General features: G+C 47.4%; 1 long non-coding RNA gene across 1 annotated transcript; it reads left to right on the forward strand.

Moving 5' to 3' along the window:
- Positions 1 to 1,484: 1,484 nt before the first annotated feature.
- LOC118663818 lies at positions 1,485 to 12,256 on the forward strand. Its single transcript, XR_004970149.1, has 3 exons — positions 1,485 to 1,670; positions 11,279 to 11,639; positions 12,081 to 12,256. It is a non-coding gene; the product is annotated as an uncharacterized LOC118663818 (long non-coding RNA).
- Positions 12,257 to 14,280: the final 2,024 nt, after the last annotated feature.

The following is a 14,280-nucleotide window of genomic DNA, read 5'->3' on the forward strand; positions in this document are numbered from 1 at the left end:
GTCATAGAAAAAAAAAAAATGTTGACCAATGTCAAGGATCTTTCTCCTTATGTTTTCTTCTAGGAGTTTTATGATTTCCGGTCTCATGCTTAAGTCTTTACTCCATTTTGAGTCGATTTTTGTGCATGGTGTAAGGTAGGTTTCTTTCATTCTTTAGACCTGGCTTCCTGGGGTTCTTTTAACATATTTAAAAGAGCTGATTTAAAGGCTTTGTCTAGTAAGTCTAACATCTGCGCTTCCTCAGGGCCACTTTTATCGACGGCTTTCCTCCTATCCATGGGCCGTACTTTCTTTTTTCTTTGCATGTCACTTAATATTTTTGATGAAAGTTGGGCATTCTAAAGAACACAATGTGACAACTCTGCAAATCAGATGCTCCCTGTCATCCTAGGGTTTGCTGGTTTTGCTTTTGGCACTTTTTGGTTGTTTAGTGACTTTCCTGGACTAATCCTGTAAAGTCTGTATTTTTTGTTAAAGTCTGGATTTGTGGCCACCGAAGTCTCTTCTCCGCTTTGTGGTCAGTTATTAATTGGATAGATATTTCCTGGAACCAGTAAGTCTCCCAGTGTTTGCAAAGGGGTTCTTTCTGTGTGCATGTCGGGCATGCTTTCTATACTCAGTCTAGGAGTCTACATGGCTAGTTTAGCCTTCACTTCCTGCCTGCAGGGGGCCTCAAGGAGAGCCTCGAGGGCCTTCTCATGTCTTTCCTGATCATGCACACAGCCCTGGGCGTGGTGTGGCCTTTTCACAACCCTAAGTGGAATTTCATTCTCCAGCTTTTCCTTTTAAGTTTTTTTGGTTAACTTTTAGTTTGCCCAAATTGTTATGGCTCCCTCAGGCAGCCACAATGTTAAATAATTGCTACTTATTGTTTTTGACAAAAGCCCTCTGGGAGGGAAAAGTCTGTTCACACTGGGCCAGCTCTGAGGCAGGTCAAATAAAGACAAACCTAATGAGTAAGGTTTTCCAGGGGACTGCCGGACAGAGCAAAAGACAGGATTCTTTGCGAATGGGGATTTAGGAAGCTCCAACCCTGTTCTGACTCCTGTGGCTGCTGGCTGCTAGTTTTCCCTGTGATTATGGGCTGTGAGTTGTCAAGGCTATTGTGGGCTGGAGAGCAGGAAGATGAAAATAGGGCAGGTGAAAACGCCACACAGCTCACTGTTCTTATCAAGTTTTATAGTTTTTCTTAAAAAAAAAGAAAAAAGAAAAAAAAATCTCCCTTCCCCAAATTGCTGCAAACTTTTCGTTAATTTAGTGCTCTGAAGTAGTTGATTCTGGCAATTTAGCCAGTGTTCTCATTGCTTTTACTGGGGAAAGGGTTTTTGGAGAGTCTTACTCTGCCATTTTTTGACGATCTCTGTCCTTCGTAGACAAGCTTAGTCATTTTCTTCTTTGTGATACTGTCGTGAACAAGGGAGCATTCCTGAAAAGAGTCACTCACACATATTTGTTTCTTTTCACAATGCCAGGTTTATTAGGGAGATTTGAAGATGCTGGCATTGAAGGTTGGAGTGATGTGCCCACAAGCCAAGGAATGCCACCAGCCACCAGAGCTGGAAGAGGCAAAGAATAGATTCTGGCCTCTAAGGGAGCACAGCACGGCCCACACCTTGATTTTGGCCCAGGGAGGCTGAGAGACCGATTACAGACTTCTGGCCTCCAGAACTGTAAGATAATTACTTTCTGTTTTTTAAGTCACCTAACTTGTTTGGTTGCTTAAAATGTTTCGTCATTTTTGTGGTTTGAACAATGCCCTCATTTTGCCTAAATTCACGGACTGTGGATTGAATTGTGTGTCCCACCTCCAAGTTCATGTGTTAATGCCCTCACCCCCAGTGCCTCAGAATATGACCTTCTTTGGAAATGGCGTAATTGCAGATGTAATTAGTTAAGACGAGGCCAGTAGAGTGGGCCCCTAATCCAATATGACTGATGTCCTCGTGAAAGGGGAAATTTGGATACAGAGATGCACATAGAGGAAGGACACCATGTGAACATTGGACTTCAGCTGACACAATCCAAGGATATTCAGAAACTAGGAGAGAAGCCTGGAACACATCTTCCCTTTCACCTTCAGAGGGAGCAGACACCTTGATCACTGACTCCAGGGCTGTGAGACAGGAACTGCTGTTGAATCCACTCAGCTTGAGGTACGTTGTAGAGCATTCCCGGCAAACTCACACAGTTCAGGTACGACTACAGAGTGGTCTTGCTCACCCTCGGTCACGGAGTGACCTTGTCTGATGTGGGTGTTCTGTGAAACTGCTGATGTTCTCATCCAGCTGGGAGGGCCAGGCCGGCTCTCGCCGATGTCTCGCCGAAAAAGGGCTGCTTTCCTTTTTCTTACCACAAAGCCTTTGCTCATCTGAAAAATGTTCACTTTATGTTGTCTTTAAGGCTTTTCACTCATTCTTTAAAAAACACACACACAGCTCAGGGTGACGCAGTGGTGAGCACTGACCTATGAGCCAGGAGGTCAGGGTTCGATTCCTGGTCAGGCACATGCCCAGGTTGCAGGCTCACTCCCCAGTAGGGGGCGTGCAGGAGGCAGCCAGTCAATGATTCTTTCTCATCATTGATGCTTCTATCTCTCTTTCCCTCTCCTTTCCTCTCTGAAATCAATAAAAATATATTAAAAAAACAAAACAAAACAAAAACACACATTTTAATTTTCAACCCAGTTGTCATTTATTTTGGCTGGGGGACGGGGCCTGAGGTGTAGGGCCTCAAGTAGGGGCCATGAGAGTAGAGATGAATAAAGGGACCTGAGGGCTGAACATGCTGAGGTCCACAGGGCTAGCTTAGATTCACCCCCTCCAGCGGTTTGTACATAGACATAACCTCACAACAGTCGTTCAGAGCATGTAGGGAGTTGTTTCTTTCTCTCTCCTTGTTATTCTTGGTCGAAGGAGAGGCGCCCGCACCTTTAGTTAGAATATGTCATGGCTGTGAGTGCCTTCTCACGACAGCCGTTAATTCGGAGGCGAGGCTCATCAGCAGAAAGCCCTCCCAGAGCCTCACGTGCCCGGGGCCTCTCCTCTGTCTATTTGGATAAGTGCAGCTAGGGATCAATTATGGATGAGGCTCTATGGGAGATGAGTAAGTGGGCTGTTGTCTACTTTGAAAAATTAATGGGATCTGATTAACACAGGAGCGTATTCCCTCTTCCTCAACTCAGAGAAACTCAGATCTCTGCAGAAGCTCAGGGTGGAGGGCAGCACCCCCGCATCTGTGTGGGATCAGATTTGATTCATAGAATCATGCTTTGGGATTATCTAGCCCCTTGAGAGATGAGGATACTGAGGTTAAGCAATTTGGCCAAACAGTAAAGAAGAAAAGACAATTGCCAATTATTATTTTTTAAATAAAAAATTTTAATACAGAAATTTTAAAACATATAAAATAGACAGAATAATATTATGTAGCTGTTCGCAAAATTTTTGGTCTCAGTAATGTTTTACTCTTAAAAAAATTTTGAGGACCTCCAAGAGCTTTTGTTTATGTGGGTTACATCTATTGATATTTACTTACTTTATTAGACATAAAAACTCAGAGATTTAAAAATATTTATTAACTCGTTTCAAAATAACAATAATCTCATTACATGTCAACACAAATAACTTCTTCTTTTCTTTTTTTGGTTTGAGAGAGAGAGGGAGAGAAACATCGATGTGAGAGACCTATTGATTGATTGGCTGGGGATGGAAGCCGCCACCTGATCAGGAATTGAACCTGCCACCCTTTGGTGCACAGGACAATGCTGCAACCAACCACCTGAGCCCCCCACCAGGGCTCTGCTCCTGCATTCAGTCTGTTGTGCTCGCACATGCTGTGCGGCCCCTGGAAAACCCATGGAACCCTCATGCGAGGAGGAGGAGGAGGAGGAGGGGGGGGGGGGGAAATGACACCGTATTATTATCAGGAAAATCGTTTTCACTTTGCAGACCTCGGCTTTGCTGAATAGGGTCAATCTTGTTTCGTCTCTTCTTCCTCTCATGCCTCCCTTCATCACTGGAACCAAAGCTGTAACCATGGATTATTCTGAGCATTATGGGGGGTGCTTTCCTGCATGGTTTTCTTTCTCCCCAGGACAAATCTGCTTTATTAGCATGTACGAGTATTTGGTTGTTCATCTGAGGGTACCAGGCCTCAGGGAAATTTCCCCAAGTTCATGCCTCAGGGAGCTGATGTCACCCAGATGGTGCCCAAGTCAGATGCACAGTCTCCTAAATGTGACTTTGGACGATGAGAGCTGCTGGGGCTGCCGCCTGCCAGTTTCCTTTTCCCATTGGGACTCTGGGGGAGGCTAAGGTTTTCCTCCCTGCCTCCACCTCTCACATGTGGATGCTCCATCAGTAGGCCTTTGAGTAGCCCTCTGGGCCAGACAGAGAGCTGAGTTGGATGCTGCCATGAGAAGCAATTCTCGGTCATCTCTTTGTGCATGAGCTGAGGAAGCATTCACACCCCCCACTCAGAAGCCAGCCCTGGGAGAGGAGGGAAAACAGCTGAAGGACCCAGTCTGGTGGAGCTGGTTTGTTCTGCTCTAGTTTGATACGGGGATACCTCCATTCACTTCAGAATCATGGAGTCCAGAGAAAATAGGGCTCCAAGGTCATATAGTTCTGACCACCCTCCAGGACAGAAACCATCTCTGAAATGCCCTACCCAAAGGCTGCCTGCTTGTACACCTCCAATGACAGGGAACTCACTACCTGCCTCAGCAGATAGCCAATCCATGGACGGCACTCTCATTGTTAGAAAACTCTATTTACATTGACCGAGCTTTCAGGAACAATCTGGTTGATGCTGTGCGAGGAGGAACTCAGATTGGGAGTTGAGATTCTGGATATGGGATTAGGGTAGACATGGATAAGCTCCATCCCCTCCAAAGGTTTTGGTTTCTTTGTTGTGAAGAGATCTGATTTCTGGTTCCTTATACTGCTAACATTTGGATGTATTTTCTGATTTGGCTCCCTTTTCTCCCAGACCTTGAAGAATTTGTAGAAGCTAAGATCCTCTTCAAGGTTGGGCACATTCTCAGTTGCCCAGCTAGCCACTATCTCTGGTAATACCCTTGTCTGTCCTTGGCCTCTCCGTGGAGTCTGACCAGCACAGAGCTCCAGGGCCTCCCCAAGCAGTCCTGGGTTCCCCAGATCCTGCTGCAGCCCTGAACACCCAGAGCAGCTTCATCCACCTTCTGTGAAACATGCCCCCCAACCACACCAGCTGTTCTCTGACTTTATAGACTTAGTAACTGTACAATCCAAGAGACTCTCCATGCCTTTGCCATATAGCCCATTGACTTTCCAACAGTGGGCCCTTCTGACAGGAAGGAGAGGCAAAAATAAATTAGAAGAACTTTCCAACCAGCTCAGTGGAGAGCTGGGCTCAGGCTGCCTCTTTGGTTTGTGGATGTGGCTAATCTAGCCCTGACCTGAGAGCCATTCCAGACTGGCAGGCTGGACTGCCCATCTCCATGGCAACTGTTGTTATTGGTAACTGAATAAGCATCTCTGACAATAGCTGCTGGAGCTGTTGGTTTTCCTTTCTAGTTGAAAGTGAGAGGAGCCAGGCTTGTTGCTGAATGATCCTAAGTTCTGGGATCTTCAATTGATATCGGGTAAGGTGAAGGCATCCTTCTAGTTCTCTTCTAGCTTCTGTGGCCCAAGGAAAGGAACAAAGTGACTTAACTTGTCTTTTCCGGCTTCCTTTGGAGAGGCTGAGAAACCCATTCAAGGGTACCCAAGTAGCAAGATCCAGAACTTTCCCTGACCTGCCTGGTTCTGTAACCCATGCTTGTGACTACATAGCTGTTGTGTGTCTGTCCTTTTTCTCTGAGACCATATGGAAACCTAGCAGCCCTTCCTTGTGACACCATCAGTCTGTCTAATTATTTGTGAGGACAGGTAGCATCTTATGGGCCACCATGAGGGCTCTTCTAGAAGCTGTCTTACTTCATTGTCCTGGAATAGGGTCAGTGGGACCTCAAGATGCCGTAGCCCTGGAATTATCAGGTAGGCAGGGCAACAAGCTCCCCCAGACCATTGCTCCACACTGCCTGCTCTCCCGATCACTCTCTCTCCATCCTGGTGGGTGACGTGCAGTGAGCGGGCCTGCCTCAGGGGTGAGATTCAGACCACTTTTATGGAGGACCATCAGGCATTGTAGCAAGTGTTATCCCTTCTCTCTGTGTGTATTCTTAGTTTCCAAAGCATTTCAGGCCGACTTGCATTTCAGGCTGATTTTCCTGGGTGAACTTTGGAATCATTTTGGTCAGGACTTAGAACTCGTCCTGCTGAGATTTTGAGTGACGTTGCCTAAGGCTCATAATTCCTGAAGGCCCTGCCACACGGACGTGAGAGAGAACCCAGAGTTTGGCATCCTGGCTGTTTTTGTTCAGATTCTAGTACCTCTTCTTAAGAAGGACCCTCATCGGTCTTGTCTTGTTGGCCTTCACAGAATTGACCGCTCCCTCCAACTTGAGTGTCCCGGGGCCCTTGGCTTCTGTGACCACCCCTCTCCCTGGTTTCCCTCTTGTGTCTCTGGCTGTTCCCTCATGTTTCCCTTTGCTCTTCCTCCTGTACTTGACCTCTACATGTTGGAGTGGTTCAGGGTGGGTCCTCGGTGACACCATCTACCATGCCCTGGCTTTAAGTCCCACTTATCTCCAGCTCACGCCTCTCTTCTGAGCTCTAGACCTGCATTGCTGATGGAAGACCACAGCTCTTCCTGGATGCCCCGAAGGCATCTCCAACTCAACTCATCCAAAACTAAACATAACTCTTCCCTACCAAAACTTGTCTCTCCTAAACCTCCCACCCATACTCTGCCTCATTCATCACAGGAAATGATGTTGCTCGCTCCTCACTCCTCAATAGTCTAGTCAGGAAGTGGGGGGTCATCCTGGACAATTCTCTCTCTAATCCCCCACAAGTAATCCATATCCAAGGCCTGTGGATCCTACATCCTTAGATGTCTCTAGAATCTGTCAACTTCTCTCTATCTCTACTGCCATTGCCATAATCTGTCCACTATTATGGCTTGCTTCCTTACCAGTCTGTTTGCCTCCATTCTGTTCCCTGACTATCTCTTCTCTACTCTATCTTAAAATACAAATCAGATCATGTTATTCCCTACTTAAATCCTTTCACGGCTTCCGCTGTTCTCATGATGAAGATCTGTGGTGGTTTTCAGACATGGCTGCAAACTAAATTCTCTCCCCTGAATCTAGGTGGTGACTGTTTCAACAAACAGCGTGGCAAAAATGATCTGTGTGACCTGAAAGGCCATGCAGCTTCTTTCTTGTTGGTGGAACACTAGCCTTGGAACCCTGAGTCACCATGTGAGAGAGGCCACCATGCTGGGAGGAAGCCCAAGCCATGGGGAGTCTACATGTTGGTGTTTTGGTTGACAGTCACAGCTGAGCTCAGCCTTTGAATTATTCCAGCCTAGGAGCCAGCTATAAAAGTGAAGAAGCCTCTAGATATTTTTTGACCCCCATATCCAATTTAGCCATTGAGTCACCTGCAGCCACTCATATCTTCCCAAGTGAGGCTCCAGACATTGAGGAACAGAGAATAGCCATTCATATTGTTCCTGTTTGAATTTCTGACCCACAGTAAGCATATAGTATGTATAATAAAATGGCAGTGGCTTAGGGTGATTTATTATGCAGCTGTAGATAATTGGTCCAAAACTCAGATCTTACAGATGGCCTCAACGCCTGCAGGTCTTGACCTCAAACTAATACTCAATGTATCATCTCATCTCAGGACCTGGAATGTTCTTTCATCCTTCTCCCTATCTCCTCAACTGGTCACCATGGACTCATCTTTCATTCTCAGCTCCAACATCACTTCTGCTGGAGACCCTTCCTGACCACCCAGACCAGGTCAGGCCCATCATGGGCTTCTATCACACACCCAGCTTCTCATGAATGTGACCCTAGTGACCTTTGAACCACTTGTCTTAATTCTTCCCCAACTGGACCGTGAGCTCCTGGCAGACTGCCTAGCACACAGTTGGCCCACGGTACATGTTAGATGAGTGAAATAATGGATAAAGTTACTATTATCACTGATATTGTTTGGTGAGCAGGAGAGCTTCTCCTATTGGTTGCAAATTACCTGGGGCTGTCCTGATTCACTTTCCCAGTGTGATCAGGGAGCAGACAGGAAGGAGAGGTCCTGGGATGTGTGGGTTTCAGCAGCGGTGGCGCCCAGAAAGGACGAGTCTCAGGGCAGAGCAGGGGTGGTTGGGCAGAGTGGACACTTCCATCTCAAATCAGCTGAGTGGAGGCAGAGCTCATCTCTGCCTTGATGGGGAATTTGGATGGGGTTCACTCACCCTTCCTGGGCCCCAAATTTATGCAGATGTTGGCTATGAGCCCAGTGGAAGCCTGCTCCAGCTCTGTGAGTCTGTGTATAAAGATAGTCTGGAGACCAGGCAGAGTGGCTTCTAGATGGTTCTGTAATCCAGGCAAAGCCAGCAGGAAGGGTTGCATTTTGTAATTTTTTTTAAAAAAATTAACAATTACATTCTCAATGTGCTTAATTCTTAATCCCCTTGGAAAGGATCTTTAGGCATTTAATTGACATATTTTATGAGACATATTGGCTAGTTAGACATCAATTGACATCCTTATTAAATATCAATTAACACATTCCCTAACTTGATATTTAATTAGCTTGCTGTAGCTATTCTTTTAAAAGTCAATTAAATGCTTGGAATATTCTTACACGTTGACTCCACTGATAGCAATTACATATGAATTCCTGTCACGAATGGTTTTTAGTTAATTGCAGGGCAAGCTGATTCTGAATCTACATACCAGGTTGTTGGATGAGAACTTTAAAATCAGTCATTAGATACCTAACGAACCCTCCTCTCACTCTGATTATGAACTAAAGGCCCATCTGGCTCTGGAAACTGCCACCTATTGTCTTTTCAAACAATTATAGAAACTCCAGGTCAAATAACTCTCTAGGTAGAGTCATACTTCAGTTTTTTAAAAATTGTGATAAAATACACAAAGCATAAAACTTACCACGTGCAGCTCAATAGTGCTAACTACATTCACACTGTTGTGCAATCATCACCACCATCCATCTCCAGAGCTCTTTTCATCTTGTAAAACTGAAACTCTGTACCTGTTAACAACAACTGCCCTCTCCTCCCCTTCCTCCCCCTCCCCTCCTCTCCCCTCCCCTCCTCTTCCTTCCACCGCCCCCCTCCTCCCCTGGCAACCACCCTTCTACTTTCTGTCTCCATGGCTTTGACTGCTCCAGGAACCTCGTGTAAGTGGAATCATACAGTATTTGTCTTCTGTGTCTGTCTGGCTTAGTTCACTTAGTATAATATTCTCAAGGTTCATCCATGTTGTATCATGTGTCAGAATTCCCTTCCTTTTTAAGTTGAATAATATTCTCTTGTATGTATAGACTATGTTTTAGTTATCCATTCACCTTTTGATGGACACTGGGTTGCTTTTGGCATTGTGAATAACACTGCTATACACATGGGAGTCCAAATATCTCTCTGAGAGCCCGTTTTCAATCCTTTTGGTTCTATACCTAGAAGTGGAACTGCTGGGTCCAATGGTAATTTTATGTTTCGTCTTCTGAGGATGTGTTTCATTTTTAAGTTTATTCATTCAACGCATTCGTTGAGCACCTGGGCTAGTGGATGTTCCTAAAATAGTGGAGCTCAGTCCAGTGGGGTTGCCAGCCCGGGGGTAATCCTAACACAGCGGGGCTCTGCTATAGTGGTGAGGATCCCAGCACAGATGGTGTGACCAGCATATTTCTAACTGTGGCAGGGAGAAGGTGCTGTAGAGATGCGAGGAGGGAGAAGCGGGGAGTCGGCTAGACGGGAGGTGCATGGAGGAGAGTGAACAGAGCAGGCCCGGGTCCCCTCCTCCCCGGCTCTCACTCCTACGATGGTGGATGCTCCCCCTGTGTTCTCGTTGTCCCCCTTTCTCCACCCAATACCTGTCCTTCCCCTCCCATTATCTCCTAAAATTACTGAGTCCTATTCCTTCCTGGAACTCTGCTACATTTTCTCACATAATCGGTCTGATAATGAGGAGTTGCTAGTGTTTTCTCCACTTTGCACATGAAGTTCTTGAGGCTCAAGAAGGCTAACACAGCTGCCTGGGGTCTCACATGGCTGAGGGCAGAGGAGTTCACACCTGCTTAAAGGCCATCCCTTCCTGGCTGCCCCCTATTCTTCTTCCTCACATTGCCTGACCTTCACCCTGTTCTCTCCACAAACCCTCCTGTCCAGGCCTCTGACAAAGGTTGAGGAAGGTGATCTAGGGCAAACCAAGGTTGATGGGTGCAGGGGATAGAAAGATATAACAAGCAGGAGAACCTCTGGTTCTTGGAGCCTCAGCGTTTTCACCTGTAAGATGGGGGCAGAGACACGCCTCTCGAATGCTTGCCCTGAGGATAGGTGAGATAAATACTGTGTCATCTACAGGTGCACGGAAAGCATTTGATAATTGCACAAAATATCCAAGACACAAGGCACCATCAGGTCATGAGGAGCAGCTTCTCCAGCCCCACCACAGGCCATTGTCATCCCATCGGTGCCCAAGCCTGGTGGGGATGGTGGCACGGTCACCTCCAGCGAGCCCTGCAGTCCAGGGCCCTTTTGCACCCGCAGCCTTAGACCTTAGGGAGGAAGACCCAGCATCAGGCCCCAGGACATACTAATCAAGAGGCCCAATAGCACTTGGAACTGAAAGCTATTAGCGATTACTATCTGCTGAACTTAATGCCTTTGTGCCTCAGTTTTACCACCTGTAAAGTGGGGATATGAACTGTGCCCATCTCATTGGTGGTCGTGAGGATGCAATGAGTAAACCATGTGCCTAACACATGTTGAGTGCTCAATAAAGTTTAGCTAATGTTCTCCTGGACACCTAACTCGCTGGCCCCAGGATCCAGTGATCCCTGCTCAGCACCAACAAGATGCCTTAATGTCTGGCTCTGAGTGGCCCACGGAGGGCCAGGCCCAGGCCCAGGCCCAGGCGGCAGTCTCTTCCAGCACCCTGGTGTGATAGACTTTGTCACCAGTTCTGTCTGTCTCACTGCGATTTATGAATAGAACTAGGAGACCCATTTGTAAGTGGAGAAACTGAGGCTCTGAGGGGCCGAGAAATTCTCGCTTGTTGGTAAGAGGTGGTCAGGACCAGAGCCCGGGTGGGCTGGTTGCTCATTCACGCACCTGCCACCATTCACCTGAGGCTTATTGAGAACCTGCTGTGTTCCAGGTACTGTCCAGGTGCCAGGGCCACAGTGAGAGAAACATGGACGTGACTTCTGCCATCCTTGGACTTCTACAAAAGCCTGCTGCCTCAGGAGTGAGGGAGCAGCCAGGCCTGCATATTTCTGGCCAAGCATGGATCACAGCATCAGCTGAGCTGTGGGTCAGCTGTGATGAGCTTGAAGGGTTACAAAGAAACAAGAGCCTGACACTCTTCTGGCTAGTGATCACTGCTTTATCGGCGTGAAGGGAGAAGCACAGATTGGGATGCCCCGAGCTTCAGTGATAGCGTTATAACCCCCAGAATACGGGAGACACGAGTCCCACCTGCTGCAGTTCTGGCCAGACCTCACAGTTCCGTCCTTCGGGTAAGTTGAGCACGGGTCGTTAGAACACATGTCATGGCCTACGGGGCATGACTGAGGGAGCTAGGGTGCCACATCAGGCAAAGAGGACTTGGCTGGGGCGTTATTGTTTTCAGCTTTCCAAAGGCGTCTTGTAGACCAGCGTGGAGTAACTTGGCTGGTCTTAAAGTACACCTGGACCAGTTAGTGAACCTTACAGGGTTCATATGAGAAAGAACGTTTGACCTACCAACGTTCTTAACAATGGGTGAGGCAGTTCCTATAGGCAGTGAGGTCTCTGTCGCCTGAAGTGTGTGAGCAGAAGCTAGAAGATCATTTGACCACTGGGCAGGGGAGTTGGACTAAGGAGTGCTCCAAGCTCCTAAGCAGTTCGTGTCTACAGTCTTTGCATGTACTGTTCTGTCCGTCTGGAAGATTGTTCACATGTGCCTTTTCATCCTCCAGGTCTCAGCTTTAATGTCACCTCCTCAGGAAGTCTCCCTTGATTACTCACTCAAGGTAAGTCTCTTTCTCTCCCGTCTTGCCATTCTCTGTTTCAGAGGCCTATTTGATTCCTTCGTAGCATTTCCACTGTCGGTAAACATTTAGTGTGTTTACTTGTTTAACGTATGAATCCTGGTGGAGACCAAAACGTCTTGTTATTATCTGTATCCCTAGGGCCTGGCACATAGTAGGTTGTCAATAAACATTTCTTGCATGAATATATGCATCATGGATAGATGTTCGTATGGATGGCTGGGTGAATAGATGGATGGAGGGTGGGTGGGTAAACTGATGGGTTACTTCCCAGGGTTTCAGATTCCAGCTTCGCCTCTCTGTGCTAGGACATCCATTTGTGTAAATTCTCTGCAGAGAGGTGAGCGGTGTGTGCGTTACATCTTCAGTTCCCGTGGACAAGAATTATGACTTGTCCTTGGAGATTCACTGCAGTGAACCGATTAGGAGCTAATTACAAGAGAAAATTTTTATGTTTTCAACCCCTGAATTAGCCACGTGAACTTTGATGAGGAGGAATATCAAGGACTGGGCACATTCATTAGTTCTCGTTTAACATGCCCTTTCAGCTTGTAGGCTGCTAATAAGCATGACTATCTTTCACGTCCAACTCTCTTCTAAAGGGACCCTCCTGCGTGTCCCAGAGTCACTGCCAGCGCTCATTGAAGTGTGTCCCAAAGACTTCCGGAAATAGGTTCACGCTGAGCTTTGTTAAAATGTAGATTCTGGGACCCACCCAGACCCAGTGAATGCGAACCTTAAAAGGGGGCTCAGGATGGGGAATTTCTGAAGTACCTGGCGATGATCAGGAATTCACCTCGATCCTAGAGGGTGTCAGAGCTTTGGCATCTGGGAGACCATCTAGTACACCCTCACAGGTACTAAAACTGAGGTTCAGAGAGGGACAGTGAGCTCTCTGAGGCCCCACAGCAAGTTCATGACAGAGCGCAGACTGGAACTTCCTCTTTCTGCCGCTAGAGTTACAGCCTCCTCTCGACAATGGGCCAGAGAGAAGGGGATTTGGGGTTAAAATAACCATAATGCTCTCAACCTTAAAATTATATTTAACAGTTACTCTCAATTTTCTACGAATAATGTCCATTAAATAATTAATGTTCCTTAAAATAGCTTGGGCTCCCTTATGCCTTTTTATTCTTGGAACATCAAACCCTTTCAGATCATAATTAATTAAGAAGCTTGATGGCCCCAAGAGGTAGGCAGAAGCTTGGTGATTGGTTCTGAATGCCGAGAGACACCATCTGCATTCCAGAATTTTCCCGATTTGAGGGCTGCTGAAGGAAGGAAGAGGGGGTGGGATTGGAGAGAGGTGATGTGGGTCGCCACACACCAAGTAACATTCACGGCTCTTTTCACCAATCCTGGCAAATTCTCTCCATTGTACACATGGAGGCCACGGAGACGCCGACCACAGGGCGGTCTCCTCAGCAGAGCGGCATTTGAGGGGGAGGGAGATCCGTGTCACAGACTCACGCGCCCACCGGTGGAGGTCAGGCTGGTGATTTACCCCACGCTGTCGTAAAACACTCTTGGCTTGTGGTTTGACTGGTCCTTGACCAACTTGGCTGAGGGGAGAGGAGCGTGTTCCTCCTGGGGTCAACCCTGGGGAGAGGAGGCGGGGTCTGCAGAGTTGGGGTCTGGGCTTGCAGAGACCCTTCCTCAAAGTGAAGGCTTCTTTGTAAGTCTGTTTCATTATCTTTATAAAGAACCTCCCCTCACATCCATTGAGGCCTTTACAGGCTGCAACGCACAGCCACCCCTAGCTGTTTGTGCATTTATTCATTCAACCAATGTTAACTGAGCACCTACTCTGGAACCAGGCATTGTTTCAGCCGCTGGGGAAACAGCAGTGAGCGGGACAAACTTGTGGGTGAGACAGGCAGCAAATCAGCAAGCACATTAATGAGTTACCATTGTGGCCCGTGCGATGAAGGTCCAGGGCACCCAGGGGTCAGGCGACCCCAGAAGGGCGGTCAGGCGGTCAAGGCCTCTCTGAGGGGTGGAGGTTTTAGGCTGAGAGCTAAGGACTCAAGGACGGGGCAGAGGCGTGAGGAAGGACAGGGAGGGGCCGGCTGTTGGCAGTTGGTGAGGAAGAGTGCGCTGGGCATGTGCCGCAGCTGAGAGGTGAGGG

This window comes from Myotis myotis, unplaced genomic scaffold, assembly GCF_014108235.1.
Source record: "Myotis myotis isolate mMyoMyo1 unplaced genomic scaffold, mMyoMyo1.p scaffold_m19_p_9, whole genome shotgun sequence".
Classification (NCBI taxonomy): Eukaryota; Metazoa; Chordata; class Mammalia; order Chiroptera; family Vespertilionidae; genus Myotis; species Myotis myotis.